The sequence below is a fragment of the Cervus canadensis genome, chromosome 3 (assembly GCF_019320065.1).
Source record: "Cervus canadensis isolate Bull #8, Minnesota chromosome 3, ASM1932006v1, whole genome shotgun sequence".
NCBI classification, from domain to species: domain Eukaryota; kingdom Metazoa; phylum Chordata; class Mammalia; order Artiodactyla; family Cervidae; genus Cervus; species Cervus canadensis.
The window spans coordinates 89,661,802-89,679,278 of NC_057388.1; the positions used below are offsets into that span (position 1 = coordinate 89,661,802).

Below are 17,477 nucleotides of genomic sequence, written 5' to 3' on the forward strand. Positions count from 1 at the left end.
AGTTGTGTAAACATGGCTTACTCAAATAAGACACATGGTAGGTACATAGCTCTTCAAATGTCAACCACCCCATCACCCCCACGTTCTCCTCCCTCTGAGAGGATGGCTCGTGATACTCTGGATGACATTTCCTAAGGCATTATGATCAATATGTTAAAGTTGGCATGAAACACTGACATCAGATTGGACATCAGTACATGGAGGCTGTGGGTCTGGGGGCTTCTCTGGAGGGAAAGGGTAGCACATAAGCCAAGGGATGTTGACAGGGAGTCAAGAGTCCGGGAAGAGAAAAGATATACAATCCGAAACCGGGATGGGAATCTTCTAACCACGTCCATCCATCTAGTCGTGCGTCACAGTTTCGCAGAGATGACAATGTACCAGGAGGTGAATGAGGCTCAGAGGACACAAGAGCAAACATGGCAGGTGAGTCCCACGTAAATAAACAAAGAGGTGATGACAGGACATAATGAGGGCCCCGAAAGAAGACCGCCTGTGTGGGGGCCAGCTTGGGCCACATCCACGGGAGGGGCTGGGACAGTCACGTCTTTCGTGGAGGGGCTGACAACAACAGTGCAACAGGGTCGCAAGTCCCTTCTCAACACCATGGCACAGACAGCCCCGGGGGAAGGGAACGGCAGCCCGCTCCCGCGTTCTTGCCTGGAGAATCCCAGGGACGGAGGAGCCTGTCCATAGGGTCACAAAGAGTCGGTCACGACTTCAGCGACTAAGCACAAAGAAGACAGAAACGTCAAAACCAGTCAGCAGGCATTCACTGATCGCCTCCTCAGAGCCCAGCGCTGGGCCAGCCACCAGAAAAACAGGTACAGTATACGATGCGGTGCGCCTGCACGTGACCATACAGTGTGACGGTGGAAGGACGGCTCACACACAGAACGGGCGAGTACTTCAGAGTGCACGCAGAGGACGGCGCCGCAGTCACTCAGGGCTGGGTGAGCATGGGGCTGGCGGGGGTGGGGGCGGGGTGGGGTTCGAAGAGCAATGGGGTCTAGCTGGGCTCCACAGGTGTGGCCGGGGCAGGTGGAAGGACCGGAGGGGATGCTGACACCGAGTTAAACGTGGCGGAGGGTTGGGGTGGGGAGTGGTGAAGTCAGTGAACATGGGGGAAAGCCACTGCATGTGGGACCTTTGGGAAACTAGACTACAAGGTATTTGAGGCAACACAGGATTGCTGTGTGTGAGACAGCAAGTTCACGTGTGCATTCCGCCCTCCCCACGCGCACATGCGTGTGCACACACACAGTGAAAGAGAGATCTGAGGTGGCAGCAGATGAGAGAACACACGAAGTTTATGAAGAACAGGAGAAACAGGTGTTTGTCGGACTTTACGTGGGAAGCACTGGGCTGGAGACACACAGTGAACCGGCCGGGGTCCCAGTCCTCATGGCCTCGGCGGGCTCGTGGGGGTCTAGACAAACGGGCAAGGTGGGGTTTAGGTACCAGGACAGGGGTTAGACTCTAGGGTCTATGGGGACCCAAAGCTGAGGCCCCGGACTGCAGGGTCAGGATAATAATCCTTCCCAGGGCCTTCTAGTCTCCACGTCTGCAGAGGTGTGGGCAAGAAGAAATGAGGGTGGTTGGGTCCTTCTGGGTTCCCGAGAGAGGCTGGGAGCCCTTTCTCAGGAGGCCTTGATGAACAGGGTGTACAGGGATCCCCGTCTGTCTGGAGGGCCGGGGTTGTGGCCCACCTCTGACTGCACACCCCCTCCCTTGCTTCGCCTCACAGGACTGGAAGCACCTTTGAGTCCAATGCCAATGCACAAACCTTAAGGAGAATCTGAGTGGCTTTCTATTCTGTTTCTCCAGCTTTATCATGTAATTTTCTGCTAGGAAAATATTACTTGTGGCTTAAATTTGAAACATTTGCTAGATTCTAAATTTTTTAAGGACACACATATATAACAAAATCAGAGTTTTAAAACTCAGTGGTAGACAGTACATTAAACCAGTGCCCAGGCCCCTCCTGGGGTCCCCCCACCTTGGGGCAGCATGTGGAGACCCAGAAGCCTTGATGCCTGGGAAAGGCCGCTGGGGACACGACCGAACACTTATTCCTGGCTCTTTTTAAAATACAGTCTATCTTAAAAATGAAGACAATACGAGTGATGGAGAGGAAAGCATTATTATTTATCCCCTAAAATCATGCTTAGAAGCTCAACACAAGCTGAGTCCTCCACCCCGAATTCCAGGCCTGGCAGGAGGGAAGGTGGCACTTACTGGCACTACGGGACAGCTCCTCCCACGAACAGATCTTGTCGGACATGCTTAATTGATATTCCTGACGTGTTAACGCCACCACCGCGCTGTTAACAAAGTGATACGTGATGTGACGGCTGCTTTCGGGCCACCTAGGAGGGGCACTTGCCCCCAGGAGGCCTCGGGTGGGAATCTTCCTTTGGCTTTTCCTCCTCAGGGAAGTGGCTTCATTTCTTGGTGCGGGGTGTTGCCTTGTACAAATACCCCTGACATCGTCTGCCTAGGGGCTCGGGGAGGCCGCTGGTGGAGAGCCAGGGTCCTGATGCGTCCTTCTCTGTGGTTCTTGTGGATGTGGAGGCGGCCTGTGGGTCCAGTAAAGGTCACTGGTTCATGTCGGGGCTCAAGGGGAACTGAGTCCTGCCCCATGGGCGTCTCGAGGCCTGAAGTCCCCGGCCAAGCAGGCGGGGTGAGTCACTGCTCCTCCCGGGCGGCCGCGGTGGCTTCGCTACCCCATCTCCACCCCCTTCACTCTATTCCCAAGAGGCACTTCCAAGCTTCTAGAGCATCTTCTAAACATCACATTCACTCAGGGCTCCAAGGAGCACAGCGTGTTCTCAGAGAACATTGCTCAATTCCGTCTCCTGTGGGAAGGAGTCAACGTTTGTTTTATTAAGAACTAGCCGTGAAATAAGTTAATTCTCATCCAGAAAAAGGAAAAGAGAAGTGGCGGGGGGGCAGTGGCGGGTATATTCAAGTCTCCCATTTTGGCCCATAGACAGCAATGCTATTATTTTTATTTTTGGAAGTCCAGGAGATAATAAATTCACCACGTGGACAGAGGAGGTTTAGGGAAAGCTGCCTGTGACAAGTAAATGACTGATTTGTTTCATTTTGTAAAAATGAGGTTCTTCCTTCTGACCTAAGCCCTTTTCTAAGCATTCCTCAAAGGGCAGAGGCCTCCCCCACCGGGCTTGGACGGGAGCTGTGTGGTTGGAGGAGGATGGCCTGGCTCTTGCTGGCCTTGCCTTCCCGCGCAGTGACCTCTGGCAGGCCCCAGGCCCTGGGTTCAGTCTTCACCTCTGAGACAGGCAGCTGTATGGGACAGTTTCCCTGCTGCTCTAATATAAGAGGATTCTAAGCTGTGACATCAAGTGTGAGGTGGGTCTCTGCTCTGGTCCACACCTAAGGGGCTTCAGTCGTAAGCCCCTGTGTGGAAAGTGGCTCTGCCAAGAGAGAAGCATTCTGAATCATCCAAAACCATGAAGAATGTTGGCTCTGACTTCAGAAGGGCAGGATAAACAAATCCGTGCCTAGGCGGGCACTTGCTGACTGGCTGTCTCTGCCTTTTTAACTCCTCGGGCCCTGAGTGCTTCTATGGAGCCTTCTGACTCTGCTGCTCCAGGCTGGTACCTGTGCTGGCTTCCTTAAGGGCGGGCAGGCTGAACTCAGGGCCAGTGCCCATTAATCTTTCTGTATAGTCACCAGAAAGTCACTGCTTTTTTTTTTTTTTTTGCAGTCTCTACCCACAAAGCATAATGGTTCTCCCTCCAGACTAGTCAAAAAATAAAGAATAAAAAGCTGCGCTCTTATTAAAAAATCCTCCCTCTAAACCACATGCCCCAGCCCAGTGAGTCTAGAGATTCTTTTTGGCTGGAATAGATCCTACAATCAACTGGCCGCTAGCTTTCAAATCTGTTTTGATTTGGCCTTTATTGAGGCTGTAGGAATCAGGACATGGCTCTGGCTTCTAGTAGAATTCGCCTCAGTTCTTCTTGCCTCAGAGAAACTGGGAACACTTTTGACTGTCCATATTTTTTTGTGTGGCTCACAGAAAGTAAAACAATAGCAGAGAAAACCCAACTTCCTAGTCACAGCTCACAGCATCTTTGGCAACTAAGCAGTGAGTTCCGTGGCCTTGCTGAAAACTGTCCCAGGGTTGTCAGAGCAAGGAGATACACCCAGTGCTCAAGACAGTCTGCCCAAGGAAATGACTGGGATTCTGCCTCCAGGGACACTTCAGCAGTGGAGAATAACTAGGCTCATGATGTGTGAAGTGTAAAAAATTAAGCTTTTTAAGTTAAAGAACTGCATACTCAGAAAGCCAGAGATGTGGTCTCCGACTGTGAAAGCTCACAGTGGTCACAACACAGTTAACCGTGTAGAGCTTTTGCATTCGGTCAGCTGTCTGATTAATTGTCACCAGACTTGTCATGGCCTTATAGGAACTGAGTAAGCTGGGAGTGTTTCCCAAGAGCCGTTGTCTGGTTGTGAACGTGTAGAGAGCCTTCTGTTTCTGTCCTTTGGAAAATCTAATCAGCTGAGATGACGACTTGGTGGTCAGACTTGCACTTCTCTTGCTACTTGATAAAGGCTTATTTTGCCAGGCAAGGAGTGAGATTATGGTTAACTTGTTTTTTTTAGACTGAGGTCATCTCTATTCATTGGTGTAGTAAACAAGTCAGACTAAAAAAAACCAAAAAACAAAAAACCCTTCCTTTCAAGAGTAACACTGCATTTTTATCTTCTCTGGGATGAAATGAAAGCACCATAATTTTTAAAAACAACATCCACCAGAGTATCTATGAATGATAGAAAAAAAAATGATATTAAAAAAAACAAACCTTAAACCCCATTTGCTCATTTCTGAGGATACTGGCAGCTTAGGTATCCTATCACTCCATGTAATTTTATTCCTTGAGCTCTCTTACTTTACAAGGTCAAACAGAATCTTAAACCAACATTTTCAAATCCTCTTCATTCCATTCTTAAAGATACCCCATCAATGGATAATTTGTGTCTGTTCAATTAAAACAACCACAGCCCCTGTAACTGTTGAGAAAAACCCTTTGCACTTTGCCAAAGACACCAGCCAGAAACGACCATCAGGACAGTTTCCTTTTTGGTCTTCCGTGGCCTCTGTTTCCCTTTTCCTATCAGCTTGACACTCGGGATGCATAAAGGATCCCTTTCTCGGCAGCACCGACGGTGCCCTGAGAGCCTTGCAGAGCCGGGCGAGGTGGAGACCTCCCGGTTTGCGCGGGCCGGCCTCGCCAGGGCACTGTTCCCAGGGCGGTGACTCAGCTCTGGAGGCCACCTGCTTCGGGGGTGCTGCCACCTTCCGGGTCACTGCCAGTCACGAGGGGACAGGGCAGAGCTGAATGGACTCAAAGAATCAACAGCTCAGAGCCAGGTCAAGGGCAGTGCCGGAAGCAGAGCCTTTGTTTACATAAAGTCCAGCGTTTCCAGGTGAGGCTGTGTGTGTGGAGGGGCTTTGCGCCTGGGTGCTGAGCATCTCGGTCTCCACTGAGATGGTGGGCCTTGGGCCATGGTGTTAAAATGAAGGCAGGGCCATGGGGCGGCTCCCACTTTCAACACCACTTTGATCAGATTGCCATGGTTTTCACCAGTAATAAAGGGTGCCCACCACCTGCAAGATACCCCCACTGCATTTGAGGTCTTTCCATCACCTTCCATCACCTACGTCCATCCCTCCTCCAGGGCATCCTCCTGACTTCCTTCAGGTAAACCCTCTGCTCCAGCTAAAAGAAGCTGCGCCCCGCCACTCTGCTCTGCAGGGCTTGCTCCCTCTCCTCTGTGTTTCTGTTTTGAGAGGCCGATTGGGCTGCCAGCAGTCAGACACAGAGCTAGTCCACCTCGGATTCTCCTCGTTGTCTGCCTGTTCTCTGAACTGAACCTTTAACGTCCAGTTCAACCTTCCCTCCTTTACGCAGCCTCCCTCAACCACCTGGACAGGTCACCTTCTGCACTCACCTGCACTTAGGTCTCAACTGCAAAACCAACCGATGTGTACTCAGTCTCTCTAGGACCCTGCGGCAGTTTACCTCCCTCCCTCCCTCCCTCCTCCTGCTGCAGGACAGATTCACGTGAGCATCACCGTCCAGCGTATGCAAGGAGCTCTGCAGGCTCAGCAGGCTTTAAGGAGGAACTCTAGGCTGGGTTTTAAAGGAAGAGGAGGGTTTTAAAGGATGGACAAGGGAGGGAAGTGGGTTGTACAGAAACAAGATGGCACGTTCTCTTGAGCATCTCTGCATCTTTGGGTTCAAGGGCAGGGGGCGCTGGGGGCTGGGAGGCGGGACGGGATCTGAACTTGAAGGACTTGGCCTGACTGACTGAGTACCTATGCTGTATGAGATGCATCGACGGGGTTTCTCCTGGGTGAGGGGGGCAGAGGGCAGGGCCTGCTGGGCTCAGAAGTGCTGAGGGGTGGGGCACTTGGACATATGTTACCATGTTCAATCACTACCACATTCTTGAGCCATTTGGCAATTAATCACATGCTGCCTTGTGACATGGTCACCCCAGCTATCTCATCCCCCATGTGGCCTGCATGCTCTGCTTTCTCCCCAGCTGGACAGTCAGCCCCATGCAGGCCCAGAAGAAGGCCTTCCCTCTGATGGCCCACAGTGGCCAGCACAACGCCTCATACCCACAGAGAGACAGTAACACACGTCTTTTTGTTTTTTTCTTTCCTTCCCTGGTCTTTTTTTTTTAATTGAAGTACAGTTGATTTAACAGACACTCCAGGATGTGCTTTTGCCACATCGCCTGCTAAATAAGTAATTAAGTCCATCAGGAAATAATTCTTGAGTCCTAGACTCTGGATAGTACTCAGGGTACGTGTCAGAAAGGGTGTGCAGTACAGGTGGGCGGGTCCTGCTGTGGAATCGGGAAGGCGGGCAGGAAGGAGAGCTTAGCCAGCTGCTCTGGGAGGAGAGACCTCCTTCCATCCGCCCTGACTGCTGCGCCTTCACTCTCGGCCTGGAGCTTAGTCGAGCTCTTTCCCAAACTCCACCAGGCCCAGGAGGAATCGTCACTGACCTGAGTCTTTGCCTGCTTTTATTCTGCCTCCCCTTATTCCTTCTGCACGTGGTGACAACAGTGACAGCCAGACATGGTGACACAGAGAGAAAGTCTCCCCCTCAGGTAGCTTGCATCTTGTGGGAGAGGAAGAACAGACTGGTTCTAACAAAGTGTGCTCACGTTTCCCCCACTTCCCTCCTCCCTCTTACCACGTCACATCACATCCTCTAATCTAAGGCAGAGGGCTCCCTGGAGGAGGAGATACCTGAGAGGACTCTTCAGAAGGCCCAGGTGTTAGCAGGTGAGCAGATGAGGGAGACAGAGGAGCACAGGTAGAGACGCAGGCTGGGGCAGTGAAGGGGCCTCGGGGATCTTCTGAGACTAGTGCTGGAACCTGGAAAAAAAGGAGCCGTTAAAGGGCTTTGAGCAGGAGAAAGACATCAGATTCACATTTTTGAAAGATCAGTTGGGAGGCCATGGAACAGCTTATTTGAAAGTAGTGACTCTGGAGTCAAAAGGGGACAAAAATAGATGCCAAAGCAGAATGGTTAAGCCCTGGATATGGAGTGATATGTGCAGAGAGACAGCGCCTGAGAAAAGACCTTTAAAATGACAGTATTTCAGAGTATTTGCAGAGTACTTCAGCAACAGCTTACACACGCACTGCTGATGCCAGCCAGAAGGGGGCAGCCTCAGACAGCCATTCAAGGCCAGGCCCTCCAGGATGAAGGGAGAGAATTCCCAGGTTTGCAAAAAGACCTGGGAGCTCTGAATTTTGACCACAAGAAGTGGTTGGCCTTTCCCGGGCCTTCTGGATGAATAATTTTAGTGATGAAGAATGTTTACCATTCTCAGTTCATTCCTTGTGAAAGTCGATTTGAGACACTTATCTATTCAGGGTGGTTCTGTCCTTACCCAGAGGATCTCCCAAAACTTCAGGTTTGTGACTTAGGAGACAATCAGCAGAACCTCATTTGCCCTCAACCTGGCTTTCTCCTCCCAGACTGCTCACCTGCTTAGAAACCCCTGGATTCGTAGATGTCCGCTGACAATCCCCAGGTCTCTAGCGAGGAATACCAGACTGTCCTGCCCAGGCAGCCTTTAAAGATGTAATTCCTAGTAGAGACTGGATGGAACCCCCATCTTAAGTGAATGGGGCTCCCCACCACATAAGGCAGAGCTGCTAAGTCCATTTTGAAGAGAAGACATAAGCTCTCTGAACTTGCCCCATAAACATAACTCTCTCCCATTGAGAACCTCTTGCAGAAACCACAGAGTATCAGGTGATTTGGGGGGTGGGCTTGGAGAGGGGTCAGCATGAAAACTGGTGGTCTTGGCTCTCACTGGGGGTATCTGAAGGGAAACCAGCCCAGGAAGTGTGCTGGGGAGTCTGAAACAATGTAGATTGAGAAAGAAAACTTTTAATGAAAGGGTTTTCACCAAGAAGAACTAGCTAGTAAAGAGCTTGGCCCCCATGACCCAGTCTGACAACGACCCCTGAAACTGCAGGGAACGGGCGCATGACTCTGGGACCTCGGCAGGCCCAGGAGTGCCGTACCCAGGTCAGCAACACTGCCCACCGAGGCCCCGGGTCCCGTGTGCAGTCAGCCGTCTGCGGGAGCTTCTGGGGCCTGGGCTCTGTGTGGGGCTGAGTTTCTCCTTGGGGTGGGGGATGGCGAGGGCTGCAGTGTAATAGCCGGTGAGGGAGGCGGGTACCAAGGGGCTCCGGGACCTCGCCCCAGGGCTTTCCTGGCCATCACTTGCTCTGACTGGCTCTTGTGACCACGTTGGTCTACGTGCCTGAAGAGGTAAGAGAAAGTAGCAGGCTCCATCCCTAGAGCCAGTGTGATGGATCCCTCCCAGGAATGGCAGACGGCCTTGCAGGCACACCACACACGTTAACCCTTCAGGCCTCAGAGCAGCCTGTGAGATGGGTACTGTTCCCATCTGACAGACAAGGAGCTCGGGCACTGAGGCATTAAGTAACCTTAATGTGTGCAGTCCTACGGCCAGCAAGTGGCAGAACCGGGCCGCAGACCCCGGCAGCCTGACTTCAGGGCCCGTGGGCCATACACTGTCTCAGCTTATCAACAGTGGGGGAGAGAGAGGCCCGGGAACCTCCCGGCCGCTGGCGGTTGCAGGGGACAGACAGGGGCCCGGCCTCAGCTCCGCCGGCGCTTCCTCCACACGGCACTTGGTGCCTTCTATGCTCTTCCTGCCACCACTCGCTCACGTGGCTGGAGACCCACCAGCCCTCAATCAAAACAATGACCCGCCAAGTGAAAGTTTCACCAAACGGGCCCAAACCCCTGTGTGGAAACTGACCTATAGCTTCCTTACTACACACAGAAGCCCTGCAGCCTGCAGAGTGATTCGAGAGACAGCCAGTTTATCCCAGGTAGGATCCCTTCCTTTTCTCACTTATTCTTAAGTCGTACTTGATTTATAACCTCACTGAAGTTTTCCGTTGATGTACCATTGCCAGCGGTTTAAATTGGCTCACCCAGAATTTTAAGAACCCACTTGTAGATGGGCATGTTGTTCTCAACATCAGAACTTCCAGGCGTGCCTGAATCACCTCGATAGAGGAAAAGAGAAAAAGAGTGAACTATGTCCCCTGGCCCTGATTTCGAGAGAATACCACATGTGGGAGGGAAGACACTAGTCCCTGGGGGGTGGGGAGACGGGGAGACACAGAGTCCTCCAAGAGCCCCTCCAGCCGCGTCACAGACTCAGGCCTGAACTGTGCGGGTTTCAAAGCTGCTCCATCAAATCGGCAGCCCACCAGGCCTCATGAATGTTTGAAAACATGACATGGAAGCGAAGTGAACCAAACCAAGTATGCCTGGCAGGGAACCTCCTGCTGGAAGTATTGGGTTGGGGGGAAACCCACGTCTCGAAGCAGCCCTGACCGGCTAAAAATATCTTCCACTTCTGCTCTTGTCCGTCTGGTCACTGTCCCAGACGCCAGCTCAGCACAGCCTGGTCCACAGAACCTATTCCATCACCGGAACCTATTCCATCACCGTCTGCCTCCACTCCGTAACTGGATAAAGAAGGCAGGATCTTCTCTTTTTATTTTTTTTCTTTCTCATGGACTTGATTACAAAGTTACAGGCTAGGATATAACAACATTCCGTTAAAATGTAGATGCCAAGGGTAGCTAGCTGTTCCAGCCTGGCATCTCAACTTTGCAGGTAAAGTCCTTTAAAGGAAACCACTTCCTCGAACTATAGACTAGCGGAGATCCAGCTAAGTGTTGGCACTCCTAATGAGAGTCAAGCAAACAGGATCTCATATAAAGGGAAACTTCTGTGTAATGTGCCGCGTGGTCAAGCTGCTCTGACCTCCTGTGGCTTCAAAGCTCGTCTGCTCTATTGCACAACCCACAGCCTTGAGAACAATCAGCTCTCCCTGCCAGCAGCTTCTCCGAGTCCACCTGTCCCTACAGGTAGTAAAAGAGGAGAAGGATCAGGAACTGGTGTTTACACAACACTGCAGAGCACTCTCTTCCTCCTGGCCCTGCCCCCCTCCCCCCAAGTGAGTTCGAAGTTCATTTCTGCTAAAATGGGGGAGAGGTGATTCAAAGAGCGAAGGCACGGAGAAAGGCGGGAGGGTTCAGAAAGCGGGAAGGGTTCGTGTGGCCAGAGGCCTACCCTGACCTCGCCGCAGTGCAGAGGAACCCTTCCTGCCCACTCGGGACTCGGGCCTCCGGACTCGGGAGAGGGACTCGCCTGCAGGAGGCAGCCAGGCTGCTCACTGGGGAGGCTCAGACCTCAGATGGGAGGAGGTTTAGAGTCAGAACCTGCCCGCCCCACCCCATCTCCAGGAAACAGCAACACCCAATCAGCAGACCACCTGCCCCAGAACTTCAGGGGCCAAGAACATAGAATGCACTTCACAGAACTGACCCAGGAGTTTTGTTTTAATCCTGCCGCCTGGCTGTCTTCCTGCTGACAAGACTGGCACGCGTGACCACCCTAGGGCAGGCAGATCATCTGTTTTAAAGCCATTTCCATGTCAAGTCACTTTATAGTCCCGTGGGCATATTCTCACACTCTGGGGCACCTGACGTGACTACTGGTTTCACTAAAATCTGCATCTGCTGCAGACCCCCTGACAAGTGACAGTGACGGAACAGGGAAGAGGCAGCAGCCCTCTGGGGACCAGGCCTCTCCTAAGAGCCTGGGGGCTGGGGTCGGGGACACGTCCGGGGCTCACCGGCCATGTGCCTGAGACCTCTGGGGTGGACGTCTTCCGGAGCAGAGACAGGTCAAGCTGGAGGCCTCTGAGGGGCCACACCTGCTTGCCCCTCCCTCACCTGGGCCACACCAGCCTTCTTGCTCCTCAAAGGCCAGGCTCTCCCCTACTCCAGAGCTCTTGAATGTGCTGCTCTCTGTGCTTGGAACCCACGCCCCCCCAACCCCGGTGCCACCATAGACACACTCCTTCCCCACCCTCCAGCTCTCACCTCGGAAATCACCTCCTCAGAGAACCACGTGAAGGGAAGGCTCCATCTCATCATAGCACATTTCCCCTGGTCTCAGGGAGCCTGGGTTTTAATAGGCTGTTTTTCTGGGCATTTACTCAAGTTCCATGGCGACAGAGGTCACTATCCTCTGTGCTGACCAGTGCCTGGCACGCTCAAGAAATCTTTGTTGACTGAAACAGCCTGCCTTGACCTCCTCAAGCCACTCTGATCTCTGTATGTCCTGGAGAAGGTGCCTCCAGCCATATCTCCACCTCATCCTGCCCTTGCCCACCACCCAGGAAAACCACAGTAGATGCGGGGATGGCTTCTCACTGCGCATAACCACGTACAAAAGGAGGCATCTGTAACTAACACGCCAGACCACTGCTGAAGAGATGCCTAATATTCTGTAGTGGTGGCGAAATTAATCTGTGTGCAATTAAACATTCCTCCCTTTGACAACATTCCCAGGACTACCTTGAACACAGCAGGGCTCAGTATTAAATCCTCAACTCTTCGAGTTTAGGGAGTGCTGCCCTGAATCTCTCTCTCCTCTGACTGTGCTGTATTCCACGGCTTCCCTGCTTAAGGAAATGACACTGGCCCTGCATTCTGGGTGAGTCTGTCATACCTAAGCTCTGCGTGTCCAACATGCTGCCAGCTCACTTGCTTGCCGCCCCACCCCCACAGGCCTGGGAAGAACACCCCCATCTGATATTAAGGTCTGTTCAACTGGTTCATTACCCAGCCCACTCCAGCCAGCGGCCTCTGAACAACCTCTGACTTGCCGAGTGAACCAGCCCCGGACTCACATCCTCTTGCTCCCTTTCTCGGTTCCTAGACCCCTCCCCTGCACCCCCCCCAACACCTCCCACCCTGCTCATTTCTTACTCCCTGATACACCAGGATCTTACTCAGTTTGCTTAAGGACTTTACCAGAACTCCCACTCTCAGCCATTTTTTCCAAAAGCTCCCGCAAATACAACCAGCAGCCGGCCTGCTCTGCAAACAAAAGATTCACCATCAACACCCTGAAATTTGGAAAGGATCTGGCATGAGTCACTGGAAGGCTTTCACTGGAAATGCGGGTGAGGGTGGGGGGTAGGAGGATGCCAAGAAGGCCAGCAAGAGAAATTAAAACCCATCAATTCTCCCTCCGGATCTACTTGGTTAGGGCAAGAATGGCACGCTGCTTTGTTACAGAGTCTACTAGCTGTGTTAAGACTGGCCTTGGGATATTCACATGGTATATTAGAGCATAAGGTGCGGGGTCACAGACCTAAGCTCAAGTCCTGGCTTTCCCGCCTACTAACCACGTGTGCGCACAGGGGTAAGCTGCTGTTTCCACGTCAGTGCAAAGGGGTAAAAGGAACTGATTTCCCTGTGTTGCCATGAGCATTCAGGACCGTAAAATCATGAATGCACCTTCTGAACTGTAGCCACTAGGCACTGTATATATTAGTTGCCCTCATCTCCAAGCATGTCATTTCTACCTGTCTCTCACTGAAACATTTGTAGAGCATCTATCATTTCAGGCACTGTCTTGTGTGTCAGGGTTTTTATTCAAAAGTTGTTGTTGTTTAATCGCTAAGTTTTGTCCAACTGTTCTGTGACCCCATGGACTGCAGCCCGCCAGGCTCTTGTGTCCATGGGATTTCCCAAGCAAGAATACTGGAGTGACTTGCCATTTCCTTCTCCAGGGGATCTTCCTGAACCAGGGATCGAACTTGTGTCTCCTGCACTGGCAGGCAGATTCTTTAATACTCAGCCCCCAGGGAAGCCCCTATCCAAAAGTAAACAATACCTGTAAGTAATCCTTACAGGGCCAGCTTTTCCAGTCAGGAAAGACAGACAAGAAACAGGAAGTTAGAACTTAAAATAACATGTGCACGAAGAAGCAGAGGGCACTGTGGAAGCATTTGGGGCACTTGACCTGGTCCTGAGCAGTCAAAGAAGGCTGCCTGGAGGAGGCTTCATCTGAAGGAACAGTAGTGGTTGGCTAGGAAGAGAGGGAAGGAAAGAGCTTCCATGAAGAGCGCATGGACCAGAGACCATGGAATAGGGGAAGGATGGGGTAGTGCCAAAAGATGAGACCAATACATGAAGGACCTTTGTGTTACAACAGTAGAAAACCAGCTCCCCCCCAAATGAGGCAGTATGTAGGCAGTCAACCAAGCAATAATAGTCTCATAAGACAACAGATTTCTGGGTCCTGAGAGTATGCTTAAATTATAGGGCTTACTTACTTAAATTATAGAACTTACTGGAAGGCATGATATTAATGAGTTTCTATTCACTTCCAATAATAAAAGAAAAAGGGATTCCTCATGAGTCAATCACACTGTTTTTTTGGTAGTTGGGATAGCTGCTTTGTTAATTCCCTTTTTTGGACATACTACTCTCTTATAACCAATAGCGCATTTGCTGGAGCCATGGGGCTATGTTGTGGTAACATGCATCATTAATAACAAGCTGCAACCAGGTGATCCAGAGCAAGGTTAGGCATGAAAATGCCCAGCTTTGGGGGCTGCATGCATCCTCCCTAATACATTAAAAGCACCACGGAAGATAATGGACTAAATGAAGCTAAGCAGCCCCAAAGAATAAAAGTACCTCCAAAATATGAGTTGTTTATGGAAACTGAATAGGATGCAAATTAAGAGCTTGGGTTTAGGAGCCAGACTGCTATGATTCCATCCTGGATCTTGCACTTACTACCTGTGTAATCTTGGGAGATAAAAACCTCTCTGCCCCTCAGTTTCGTCTCCATAAAATGGGTATAGTAACAGTACCCGCCACATAGGGTTGTTTATTAAAACAGACAACCAAGTAAAGTACTCCGCCTAGTGCCTGATATACGGTGCCCAGCTAACACTGTTAGCTGCTGTTGTTAGTGGTACAGATCTCCCAAACCTGTGTTGGGTCAGGTCTATTCTCACCTACTGTTTACATGCATGAAAAATTAGAGACTTGAACACAGAAATGACTTATCCCTGTTAATCCTGCCCCCGGAAGACTGAAGCGACAGGAAACACGACCGCAGTGCCCTGGAATCCCGGGTGAGTCGCGGCTGGTACAGTTCAGGTCACAGCTAGCCGACACTGTTATCATCACAGTGGTGGTATTTCAGCTTCATCTGAGAGGGCTCTCAATTAAATCAGTACGTGAAAGAGTCCATCCTGGAAAACATCTCCAATCTATCTAAAACAGCGTTTCTGTGCTCTGTTGTTTTTAAATCCCCAAGAGTAACACCATCATGTTTCAAGAGCACTTTCTCAAGACACCTATCTTAAAAGCTAAGAATGCACCCCCAGATCTTATCTTCCTTACAAACCTGTTATATAATCCCACTGCCTGGGAATGTAACCAAACCTCATGTTTAGAAACTTTATAATTATATTTAGACTTATTTTAAAGCTGTTTATATTTCTGACATGTTAACCCCTTTGGGGATATTAAGGTTCAAAACAGGTGTAACCCAGTTAATAAAGCAGCTTACGCAGGAGTCCCAGTGGTAATGTTATAGGACCTGGTAAATAACTTCATACTCCCTCCATAGCATTTATGATCTCACGGTCCTATTTCCTGCAGACCAAGCCCAGAAGCTAGATTTTAAAACTAGCTGTGGATTCAGAAGACGATTCATAAACCCCCTGCACAGCCTGCTGATGACTGGTGGGGAGAGCAGGTTCTTTCATCGGTCTGCTTTACATTTTAATAGCGCAGAAAATAACAGGTTAGAGTGGTGCTTTGTAACTACCCTCCCTTGCTCCTGGCAAATTAATGAAAAAGCCCATTCAACTCCCTACTTTAGTATCTGGGTATCTGTTAAGCAGCACTGGGCTGGGAGAGGTGAGCATGGTGGGGTACAATGGTGCTGGGGAGGTGGGCAGAGGGTAAGGGTGGGGCAGCTGTGTGTTCAAAGGCAGGGCAACAGCAAACGGCCTGGCAGGTTTGGGAAGCAACATGCTGAGTCTTGCTGGAGTGTAAAGGTGAGCAGGGACAGCGGCAAGGGAAAAACTCAGGTTATTTAACTTTTTTTCCCTCTGAAAATTCACTCAAATAGATGCCTCTTCTGAATACTGGTATTACTAGAACATTAACTTAGGTTGTGTTACATTTTTTTCAGTATGGCTGTCTTTCCATTTCAAAGCACTGGTTGGCTAGGCTTCTAAAATACTATCGCATATCGGCTCTGAGCAGAGAATTCAGGACAAAGGTGACACTGGACCAGAGGGTGAGTATCCTGGAGGAGGTCCGGGCGGGGACGTGCTCGCTAAGCAGCTAGTCAGCTAACAAGCTTCCTGTGAGTAAGGCTTTCCCCCTCTGCCCCGTCTCAGGAATGCCCTCTCATTCCTTTCAGAGGAGCTAATGGCTTTAAAATTCTAGCCCCAGATCCAGAGTCTGATGAGCTTCATCCAGGGTCTCAACAGTCTGGACAGACCTGTCTTCCCGAACTTCTGAGAAGGAGGTGGATACTGACCTACCCTCAATGTTCTAGTCTAAAATCGCAGGTTTAGGATAAAGAAAAAAAATCTTCTATATAATCTAATAAAATCAACATTTTACAGATAGAAAATTGAAGCCTGAATGGGGAAAAAAGAAACAGTACAAAAATGAAATGACAGTTAATTTCTAGTGGTGACCACGAGGCCGTGCCTTCTTCCATCAGGCTGTACGCGGCCCCAAGAGGCAGATGCTGTGTATCAGTCTGCAATGAGGACATGGCTGCAAACCCATCTCTAAGCTGGGATGCCATCAAGCACCAAAAACCAAGGGAATTTAGGGTGCTTGTCATTTAGGCTGGAAAAGAGGTGGCGAAGCTCCTTGACCTAAGGTTTATTTGTTCTGATCACTTGCTGTGAACCAGGGACACTCAAAGACGATGTTAGGAGAGTGGGTCTGGGACAGGGCGAAGCGACCCACATGCCGAGGACTCCGGTGGCAGAGACTGTCAGCAGCCTAGGGAAGTGGCCGACTCCGGCAAGCGCCCTTCCTCAAAGCCCACCACGGCCCAGCCAGCCCCCTCACCAGCTCTGCCAAGGCCCATCCACCACACACTTCCACAAGCATCTCGGCGTCTACTGAGTGGCCTATCTGTCCCTTTGCAGCTCTAGCCGAAAGAACAAAAAGCAACTGTAGTGGAAGACAGAGCCCACGGAGGACGGTGTTCGAAAAACGCACCCATCGTGATGGGAATGACCATCATAATCCCGACAGAGCAAACTATATTCATGAAATTAAAGGACCAAAACAAACCAAGCAGTTTCTCTTGGTGTCTATTAGGATGTTCACTATTTTACTATATTAATATAAATTGCTAAAAGTTTCCTGTTGTTTAGTCGCTAAGTTGTGTCCAACTCCTTTAAGACCCCATGGACTAGAGCCCACCAGGCTCCTCTGTCCATGGGATTCTAGAAATCAAACCTACAAATTACAGGAAAAAAAAAAAAAACCAGAATGAAATAAAATGTCTTTGAGTCCTAGATTTGAATTCAAACAATGATTCAGAAGGTACAAAAGTTACTACATGAATAGGTAGATGATAAAGGAAAGAGTGGTAAAATTTTAATTGCAGAATCTAGTTGGCATATATACAGGGGTTAACTGTAAAATTCTTTCAGCTCTGCTGTGTGAGATTTTTTATAATAAGATGCTAGCTTAAAAGTATTTTCATAACCCTCACTTGGGTGCTAATATTCACCAAAACTCATGGACTCTTATAGCTCAATAGTACAAGCTCTTAAAATATAAAAGCACCAAAAATCAACTGGGGAAATGTGAATGACTCTGCACACGATGCTGAGGGATTGACTTTGTCAAAAAATCCATCTGGATCCATTTGGTGGATTTTATATAAAAAATGTTTTTTTAAAATTTCTGATTAGATGAATATTTTCTAACTTATGGTGGGAAGGAATTCCTAAGTCCAAGGTAAGAGAAGTCACAAGGAAAAAAAAAGAATAGA

General features: G+C 50.0%; 2 long non-coding RNA genes across 3 annotated transcripts in view; one reads left to right on the forward strand and one right to left on the reverse strand.

Moving 5' to 3' along the window:
• The first annotated feature begins 816 nt into the window (after positions 1 to 816).
• Positions 817 to 16,517, forward strand: LOC122438653. Its single transcript, XR_006268602.1, has 3 exons — positions 817 to 953; positions 15,639 to 15,746; positions 16,380 to 16,517. It is a non-coding gene; the product is annotated as an uncharacterized LOC122438653 (long non-coding RNA).
• The window catches only part of LOC122438651, a 57,599-nt gene continuing 42,246 nt past the window's right edge, over positions 2,125 to 17,477 (reverse strand). For both annotated transcript variants that reach the window (XR_006268600.1, XR_006268599.1), the window contains one exon: positions 2,125 to 7,432. This is a non-coding gene — a long non-coding RNA (uncharacterized LOC122438651). The remainder of the gene's footprint in view (positions 7,433 to 17,477) is intronic.